The sequence below is a fragment of the Bos javanicus genome, chromosome 15, assembly GCF_032452875.1.
Source record: "Bos javanicus breed banteng chromosome 15, ARS-OSU_banteng_1.0, whole genome shotgun sequence".
NCBI classification, from domain to species: domain Eukaryota; kingdom Metazoa; phylum Chordata; class Mammalia; order Artiodactyla; family Bovidae; genus Bos; species Bos javanicus.
The window spans coordinates 29,650,474-29,661,130 of record NC_083882.1 but is presented as its reverse complement, the minus strand read 5'-3'; positions in this window follow the sequence as shown (position 1 = coordinate 29,661,130).

Sequence of the window (10,657 nt, the reverse complement as noted above, 5' to 3'; positions counted from 1 at the left end):
CCCAACCAGTCACGAGCATTGCCAAAAGCTGTCTGGCTGGGAAAGGAAAGAGCGCCTGCAATAGTTAAGGGAGACCCCAAACGTATCGGGAACACTGACAAGGACCCGTACAATGTAACAAATCGTAACTCGTGTTTATAGGGTGCTCAGTATGTGTCCAGAACTTGACACGTACTCTGTGATCACTATAACTCTATGTGCGTGCGTGCTGAAGTAGCTTCAGTCGTGTCCGACTTTTGTGATCCAAGGAGTGTAGCCCACCAGGCTCCTCTGTCCATGGAATTTCCCAGGCAAGAAAACTGGCGTGGGTTACCATTCCCTTCTCCAGGGTATCTTCCTGACACAGGGGTCGAACCCCGGTCTTCCTCATTGCCGGCAGATTCTTTACCTCTTGGTGACCTCTTTACCACAGTGACCTCTTGGGAGCACAAGGCGGATGGCCTAATCTCAGACCTAGTCACTCACACCCATGCCCCGACAGGGGCGATCTGAATGCTGCCCCTGTAAAGCTGTAAAGGGAAAGCTATAAGGGGTTCAGAATCATTGCTGACATCTTTAATCTATAAACGTGCTAAACTAGTGGAACTTTATTCTTTACAAGCCACTCACTTCTCCTAGAGTCAACAGCCTTCCTGTCTGTCTAGCTCCCTTAAGAACTCATAGGGTTGAAATCCCCAGACTGTGATTGTGATCTGCACCCTAGAGCTCCCTCCAAAATATCTGGGGCCTGGCCCAGACTCTACTTGTAGGACTTGCAAACAGAGCTGTCACAGGGTCTGCAGCTTCCCTGACTGTGTGTTACCTGTACTGGTGCATTAACCTGGATGGGTTACAATGTCTGAGTGTATACAGTCAACCCTACATAATTCAGACCCAGGAAGTAGGCAGATCCCCTTCAGAGCTTGACTTCCTGTTGGAGCTTCCCCTTAGACTCAGGCCTTCACTAGATGTGATCCATTTTGGTGACCCTTGCAGTTCTTAATTCCTTGACTTCTCATCACTCCCCTGGCAGGGGTGATCCCGGACTTTTTTCACCAAAAACTGCACCTTCTCTGACTTCAAACTCTGAAGTTCTTCTCTGACCACCATCTTCCATCCTCCCTTGTGGCGCTACCTTCCAGCTAGTCTTTAACTGCAGGAATGAATATAAGCACTCTTATCCATTCACTGAGAAAATTATTCAGCATTTGCTAGCTGCTAAATACTTTGCTTGTTTAAAGATTTTAAAATCTTTAAAGTGTGGCCTCCAGGTCAGCAGCATCAGCATCTGGGAACTTGTTAGAAATGCAAAGGCTTGGGCCCCACCCAAGACCTACTTAATTGGAAACTCTGGAGTAGGGCCCAGCAATCTGTGGTTTAATGAGCCCTTCAGGTGATTCTAATGCCCAGTCAAGAATTGCTGGTCTAGGACTTCCTTGATGATACAGTGGATAGGAATCTGCCTGCCATTGCAGGGGACATGGATTTGATCCCTGGTCTGGAAGATTCCATATGCCTTGGAGCAACTAAGCTGGTGTGTCACAAGTACTGAGCCCACGTGCCAAGAGCCGGTGCTCCGCAGCAAAAGCAGCCACTGCAGTGAGAAGCCCATGTACCACAACTGCAGAGTAGCCCCGCTCACTGCAGCTAGAGGTCTGCATGCAGCAAGAAAGATCCAGCACAACCAAAAATAAATAATAATAAACAATAAAAACCTATCTCTGTTAAAAAAAAAAAAAAAAAAGAATCACTGGTCTAGGTCTTAGGTCCTCTTGGCTTTGCTTTACCCACTGGAACCCAGAAATATTTTCACCACACTCTCATGGCAACCTATCACTTCTCTTGACTTACCAATACCTCTCATTCTGTCACACCCCAACCATCAACCCAGCTATCTCATCTGTCTCCATCATTTGTTCCAAAACTGCATTAGGTAGTCTACACCGTCTGCTTCAAATTCTAACTTCTCAGCCCTCTGCAGTTTGGCTTTTGAAACTGTTTCCCTAAAGTCCTCCACCACTATTTATTGGGCTGCCATTTGAACTAGATTGTGTGAAATGGAACTCACTGTCTTCCTCCTCAGATCATTCCCTGTTTTCATCCTCCCAGGAAATAATACCACCAAGTTAAAGCCTGGAGTTCTGGAGTGAGTTATCTTTGACACTCCTTTAGTCCCCACATCCACCCTGCACAAGTTGTCTTATTGGATTTCTGAGATGTTTAAAATCTGTTCTCCACCTTTTACACTCCCAGAGCACACTTTATTTCAATTCCCTTCCTTTCTTGTTTTGATTCATGTAAAATCTTTCTGTCTGGTTCCCAAGTGTCTGGTGTACTTCACCTCCATTTATCCTCCAGACTCTGGTCTGAAGGTAGTCTCTAAAATTACTTTCCTGATTAATTTTATGTCTAAATTGCCTTCAGGAAGTATCTAAGTTTTGCAGCAAAAATTTTACACTAAGTTTCCTAACCTCCTTCTCAGTCTTATACCCCACACTCCTCTCCCCTTCTCCAGGCAATATTCCTACAGTTCCACAGCTTCTTTGCACTTTAGCATCTCCAGCCCTTGGTTCCCCAGCCTAGAATTTACTTCTTTCCAGCTCTGCCTGACAAATTCTATTACATATAATAGAACTATGAAACTGCTGTGAAATATGAACTAGAATGGAATTTCCGTAAGGCTGGTGATTTTGTCCGGAACACAGTAATATCTCAGTCTATTCATAAACTCTTGGATCAATTCATGATTGAATGAATGAAATGTCACCCCTTTTGTGAAGCCTACCAGAGTGGATCCTGCAGGATTAATTTTTCAATTCCAAGATCCTTTGCTCATCTTGTTGTCATTTTGTTCAATAGTCAGTTGAAAATCTAACAGTTGAAAGATCAAGTGTAGGGACTGTGTCTTGGTTGTGCCTGACTTGGTAGAACTAGCAGAAAGGGTCTTCAGTGCATGTTTGTCAAATTAAGTTAAAATCATCAAAACTCCAGGAACACTTGTGTTGACATGCCCATGGGGTGGTAATCTGTGCTGGGAAGAGCCTCAGAAACATGCAGCTAACAGCCTCCTAATTATGTTGCAGAAAGAGGGACCTACTCCAGGGCCTGAGAGTGGCCTCTTTTCTCACATTCAGAAATGAATTGCCCAAGGAAATACACGTGCTGACAAAGCAAGAGACCTTATTGGGAAGGGACAGCTGGGCAGAGAGCAGGAGGGAAGGGAATCCAGAACTACTCTGCCACCTGGCTCACAGTCCAGGGTTTTATGGTGCTAGTGCTAAGTTGTTTCATTCGTGTACAACTCTTTGCTACTCTATGGACTGTAGCCTGCCAGGTTCCTCTGTCCATGGGATTCTCCAGGCAAAAATACTGGAGTGGGTTGCTATGCCCTCCTCCAGAGGATATTCCTGACCCAGGGATTGAATCCACATCTCTTAAGTCTCCCGCACTGGCAGGTGGGTTTTTTTTTTTACCACTAGCACTTATGGTCATAGAATTAATTTCCAGGTTGTCTCTGGCCAGTCATCTTGCTTGGCCCATATTTGATCTCAGGGTCCTTTCTAGTGGCCCATGCATCTCTCAGCCAACATGGATTCCAGTGTGAAGGATTATGGGAGGTTGGTAGGATAATATTATGGCATCTCCTCTCTCCTTTTGGCCCCTCCCAAACTCTCCCAGTTTTTGGTGGCAGCACCATGTTCCTTACTGGGACCTCCTGTTGTGAGATAACTTAAGCAAGTGGTCATCATTGTGCCTGGCCAAGGTGGGCAGTTTCAGTCAATACTTCCCTAACAATTAATAGTATCAAACTACAAAGCAGCCTAGTGGATAAGTTTATTTTAAAATTCTAAAAATTAAAAAAAAAAAAAAAAACTGTACCAAGGTTGTAAATAAAAAAGATTGGCCTCCATCTCTTTGTTACAGTCCCCAAAGATGACTATTACTGTTCAATATCTATTTTCTTCAAGGCACTTTCTGCTTCAACAACATATGTGTATCTATATAAACATAGTTTCTGTCACATTTGGAATCATATCGAACATACTCTTCTGCTGTTTGTTTTTTTTCACCCTAAAAATGCATTGTGGATATCTTTCTACATCAGTACATTGAGTGTGATTTAAATACTGTCTATATATCCTTCAGTCAAATGTGTTTACATCTTCAGCTTAGGCTTATCTTCTGAACTCTAGACTTAAAACAATCATCTTGACATAACCACGGTGATGTCTCAGATTCTGAACACAAAACTGCTCACACCTGCTACTTATTCACCCAATCACTCAAACAAAAAACCTCAGAGTCACTATTTTCTTCTTCTGCATCTAATCAATCCTGTTAACTTGTTGATTCTGTCTCCACCCTACAGCATCAAACTGGGCTGCTTCTCCCCTTTCTGTTGCCATCTGGATTCTGCAGTCATCTCCCTACAGGCTTCCTGCTTCCACTTTTGCCCCTACAAGCCACCTTCGGTGAATAACTAAGCATCATTTAAAAAATTAAAGGAAAAAAAAAAAGAAAAAAAAATTAAAGGGAGTTATGTCAGTTACTTCAATTACTTTCCACTATACTTGGGAAAAAAACAAAACCTCTCAATTTCATATCATAGCTTAGAAGGGTCTGGTCTCTGCCTCCCTTCCCAACATCACCTTGATTACTGTATTCTGTAGCCCATCCCCATTCTCTCAATAGGCCAAAGTGAGGAGGTTCCTACCTCCTGAGCTTTGTCTATTCTGGTCCCTCTGCTAGAACACTTTTCCTTACCATGCTTCAGCCTGGCTACTCATTAAACAGGTCTCAGTTAAAATACCTTTCTTAGAAAGGCCTTCTCTGACCTCCTCTTCAGTTAGGGTTGAGTATCCATATTGTCTCTCTCACAATAACCTAAGTCTACCTTATTAAGATTTATCATCATTGTACATTACTAGGGTGTCTGTTTAATATCCTTTGAGACTGTGAGGGAGGTTGCTATCTGTGAGGGAGGAGTCATTTTGGGTATCACTCTATCCCTAGCAGCTGGCACAGGGCCTGGCATAATGAAAGCTCAAAATGAATAGTTGTTGAATGAACAAAAAGGAGGTAGGTGTAGGAGTACAATAGTCTACTAGAGAACAAATGAGCAAAGGCAGATTTTTCTCTGAGTTCCTTTTCCCACAAAGGCTATATTGTATGTTCTTTCCTTCTGATCTGTTGCCTTTTGGGATCCACTTGTGGCTTAAACCAAACATCAATAAGAATGTGGACAGGGATAAAGATGTGTACATAGCACAGGTGAGGCAGGCTAAGGCCAGATCAGCTGAAACCAGAGCTTAGGACTCAGGACCCTCTTCTTCCTGGGACCTGTATAGATAAGGGCAGTTGGTAAGGGGACTCTGGCTGCAGCGTGTTGGGTGGGCCCAGAGCCGATGACACTAATGACCTGGCCCTCCACCCCTCCTCTGGTGGATGCCACATTAAAAAAAACAAAACAAAACAAAACAACAGCATCCAGACAGTCCAGAGAAAATCACTCTAGGTGGGCCAGGGAAAGGCAGTTCTCTTTTTTTCAAAGAATAGACTTGGTGGCTTCCCTGGTAGCTCAGTAAAGAATCTACCTGCCAATACAGGAGACACAGGTTCGATCCCTGGTCTGGGAAGATGCCACATGCTGTGGAGCAACTAAACCCGTGTGCCACAACTATTAAACCTGTGCTCTAGAGCCAGGGAGAGGCAACTACTGAGCCCAGGCACTGTAACTACTGAGGCCGGAGCCGTAGAGCCCATGCTCTGCAACAAGAAAAGCCAGCACAATGAGAAGCCCCTGCTCTCTGTATCCAGAGAAAAGCCCCCACACTAATGAAGGCCCAGCACAGCCAAAAACATTTTTTAAAAAGGGGGGGTATACTTGTTTTGTTTTTCCCCAGTGGCTGGAGACTTTATTTTGGCCGTGCATGCAGGATCTTAATCCCTCAACCAAGGATTGAACCTGTGCCCCCTGCATTGAGCAGAGTCTTAACCACTGGTCCACCAGGGAAGTCTCAGAAAGGCAGTTCTTGACTTGCTCCAGCCGGGAATCTGCATGAGTCTGTCATCTCTTGCTTGGCACCAGTCACTTTCTCTTCCCTGATCGACCCCACCTCCCCAGCCTCCTCTACTGCTTGCCCAAAGCCCTGACCCAGCAGGGCAGGGCTGCCTTTAAGCACGTCTGGAGAAGAACTAGCTGTTGTTTTCCAGACCTGAAAAAAAAACCCTGTGCTCGTGTCTTCTGTGAGAAGTCTTCCCCAGTTCCTCTCAAGCTAATTGCTCTTTTCTCTGTGCTTCCAGAGAACACGGACTCTGTTAAGAGAAGTTACTAGTGACAAGTAATAGCAAACAGCATTCTTACTACCTAATGGGCCCCATGCTAGGCTCTGGAGTTTGGACATGAAAGGGACTTATTCCATTGTATTTTCCTCAGTGGTTGCCAAGGTCACCGAGGGTGAGTGCCTCTGGGACAGGGGACTAGATCTTATACAGTCCTTGGTTTGGTGGTTTTCTATTTCATTAGCCTTAACACCCTCAGTTCAGTTCAGTTGCTCAGTCATGTCCGACTCTTTGCGACCCCATGAATCACAGCATGCCAGGCCTCCCTGTCCATCACCAACTCCCGGAGTTCACCCAGACTCACGTCCATCGAGTCGGTGATGCCATCCAGCAATCTCATCCTCTGTCGTCCCCTTCTCCTCCTGCCCCCAATCCCTCCCAGCATCAAAGTCTTTTCCAATGAGTCAACTCTTCACATGAGGTGGCCAGAGTACTGGAGTTTCAGCTTCAGCATCATTCCTTCCAAAGAAATCCCAGGGCTGATCTCCTTCAGAATGGACTGGTTGGAGCTCCTTGCAGTCCAAGGGACTCTCAAGAGTCTTCTCCAACACCACAGTTCAAAAGCATCAATTCTTTGGCGCTCAGCCTTCTTCACAGTCCAGCTCTCACATCCATACATGACCACTGGAAAAACCATAGCCTTGACTAGACGAACCTTTGTAGGCAAAGTAATGTCTCTGCTTTTGAATATGCTATCTAGGTTGGTCATAACTTTCCTTCCAAGGAGTAAGCGTCTTTTAATTTCATGGCTGCAGTCACCATCTGCAGTGATTTTGGAGACCAAAAAAATAAAGTCTGACACTGTTTCCACTGTTTCCCCATCTATTTCCCATGAAGTGATGGGACCAGATGCCATGATCTTCATTTTCTAAATGTTGAGCTTTAAGCCAACTTTTTCACTCTCCTCTTTCACTTTCATCAAGAGGCTTTGTAGTTCCTCTTCACTTTCTACCATAAGGGTGGTGTCATCTGCATATCTGAGGTTATTGATATTTCTCCCAGCAATCTTGATTCCAGCTTGTGTTTCTTCCAGTCCAGCGTATCTCATGATGTACTCTGCATATAAGTTAAATAAGCAGGGTGACAACATACAGCCTTGACGTACTCCTTTTCCTATTTGGAACCAGTCTGTTGTTCCATGTCCAGTTCTCACTGTTGCTTCCTGATCTGCATACAAATTTCTCAAGAGGCAGATCAGGTGGTCTGGTATTCCCATCTCTTTCAGAATTTTCCACAGTTTATTGTGATCCACACAGTCAAAGGCTTTGGCATAGTCAATAAAGCAGAAATAGATGTTTTTCTGCAACTCTCTTGCTTTTTCCATAATCCAGCAGATGTTGGCAATTTGATCCCTGGTTCCTCTGCCTTTTCTAAAACCAGCTTGAACATCTGGAAGTTCACGGTTCACATATTGCTGAAGCCTGGCTTGAAGAATCTTGAGCATTATTTTACTAGCGTGTGAGATGAGTGCAATTGTGCGGTAGTTTGAGCATTCTTTGGCATTGCCTTTCTTTGGGATTGGAATGAAAACTGAGCTTTTCCAGTCCTGTGTGGTCCACTGGAGAAGGGAATGGCAAGCCACTTCAGTATTCTTGCCTTGAGAACCCCATGAACAGTATGAAAAGGCACAATGATAGGATACTGAAAAAGGAACTCCCCAGGTCAGTAGGTACCCAATATGCTACTGGAGATCAGTGGAGAAATAACTCCAGAAAGAATGTAGGGATGGAGCCAAAGCAAAAAGAATACCCAGCTGTGGATGTGACTGGTGATAGAAGCAAGGTCTGATGCTGTAAAGAGCAATATTGCATAGGAACCTGGAACATCAGGTCCATGAATCAAGGTAAATTGGAAGTGGTCAAACAAGAGATGGCAAGAGTGAATGTGGACATTCTAGGAATCAGCGAACTCAAAAGGACTGGAATGGGTGAATTTAACTCAGATGACCATTATATCTACTACTGCGGGCAGGAATCCCTCAGAAGAAATGGAGTAGCCATCATGGTCAACAAGAGAGTCTGAAATGCAGTACTTGGATGCAATCTCAAAAATGACAGAATGATCTCTGTTCGTTTCCAAGGCAAACCATTCAATATCACAGTAATCCAAGTCTATGCCCCAACCAGTAACGCTGAAGAAGCTGAAGTTGAACGGTTCTATGAAGACCTACAAGACCTTTTAGAACTAACACCCAAAAAAGATGTCCTTTTCATTATAAGGGACTGGAATGCAAAAGTAGGAAGTCAAGAAACACCTAGAGTAACAGGCAAATTTGGCCTTGGAATACGGAATGAAGCAGGGCAAAGACTAATAGAGTTTTGCCAAGAAAATGCACTGGTCATAACAAACACCCTCTTCCAACACCACAAGAGAAGACTCTACACATGGACATCACCACATGGTCAACACCAAAATCAGACTGATTATATTCTTTGCAGCCAAAGATGGAGAAGCTCTATACAGTCAGCAAAAACAAGACCAGGAGCTGACTGTGGCTCAGATCATGAACTCCTTATTTCCAAATTCAGACTTAAATTGAAGAAAGTAGGGAAAACCACTAGACCATTCAGGTATGACCTAAGTCAAATCCTTTAACACCCTGCTACTGCTGCTGCTGCTAAGTCACTTCAGTCATGTCCGACTCTGTGCAACCCCATAGATGGAAGCCCACCAGGCTCCCCTGTCCCTGGGATTCTCCAGGCAAGAACACTGGAGTGGGTTGCCATTTCCTTCTCCAATGCATGAAAGTGAAAAGTGAAAGGGAAGTTGCTCAGTCGTGTCCGATTCTTAGCAACCCCATGGACTACAGCCTACCAGGCTCCTCCATCCATGGGATTTTCCAAGCAAGAGTACTGGAGTGGGGTGCCATTGCCTTCTCCACCTTAACACCCTAGAATGGAGCAAATACTCTAAGACCATCTTTATTGCTTTCTCTTTCTGTAGTTGCAGCGAATGGGGCTCCTCATCATTGAGGTGCTCAGGCTTCTCACTTCCTTGGCTTCTCTTGTTCAGCACAGGCTCTAGGGCAGGTGGGTTTCAGCTGTTGTGGTACATGGGCTTAGCTGCCCCATGGCACCTTCCTGGACTAGGGGGTCAAACCCGTGTCTCTACATTGGCAGGTGGTTTCGTAACCACTGGACCACCAGGGAAGTCCTGTACAACCATCTCTACCACCCTGAAGTGAACCTTGCTGACAAAATAACCTACCTATTCATATCATTAAAAAACAAACAAACTGGAGGATTTCTCTGGTGGTCCAAAGGTTAAGAATATGCCTGCCAAGCAGGGGACTTGGGTTCGATCCCTGGTCCTGGAAGATCCCACATGACGAAGAACTACTAAGCCCATGCATCTTAACTATTGAGCTCTGGAGTCTGGGAGCCACAACTACTGCAACTTGTATGCCCTAGAGCCCAAGCTCTGCAACAAGAGAAGCCACCACAATGAGAAGCCCACACACCCCAATCAAGAGTAGCCCCCACTTGCCGCAACTAGAGAAAGCCTGTGCACAGCAACGAAGACCCAGTACAGCCAAAAATAAATAATAAAAAAAAAAAAAATAAACGTAATGCTCTGTAATATAACAAAAAATAAAAGGAGAGAAATTTATAATTAGAGTATATTGGATGAGAGTATAATGGATAAACTATATTTGAAAACATGAAACAGTTAAACATTTGCACATTCTTACAGTAAATAGCTGAAATTTAAGAGATGTCATTCAGATGATTATTGAAAATCCTTTTCCTTTATACTGGCTACCTTGACACCACCACATATTTGTTTATACATGTAGAATCCTTGTGGTCACAACAGATACAAACACAGGCCAATAAAGGGATGTGGTACTGGTGACTTAAATACCAGAGCAGCTTTGCTGTCAGTGATTTTCCAAAATGGAAACAACACTTGGTAAACTTCCAAATGAAAAAAGGGACAGTCTTCCTTCATTTTACATAAAAGTTGCATTCCTGGAAAAGTCAGTGTATAATAAAACAATACAACAAATAGTTTCTGCTTAGATGTAAAACTGGGTTAGGTTCTTGCAGCTCATTCATTATCAATGGCCTTAGGTATAAGGGTCAGCTCTTCAAGGTGAGACACTATCTCCCACACTGCCATTGGACACTCCTGGGCCTGCCAATCCCCCAAATCACTGCACAACCACAGTGCTCCCCAGGCTCAGTGAGAGCCCCTGGCCTAGCACTACTCTTGGTGCATGTTCCAGAATGAAGGCAAAGCTGCAACGGGTCGAGAAGAGATGGCTCTGGTGATAGACTGGTGACCAGGGCGAGACTTCATTTCTGTTACCAAAAATGTGCAAACCACACATGAA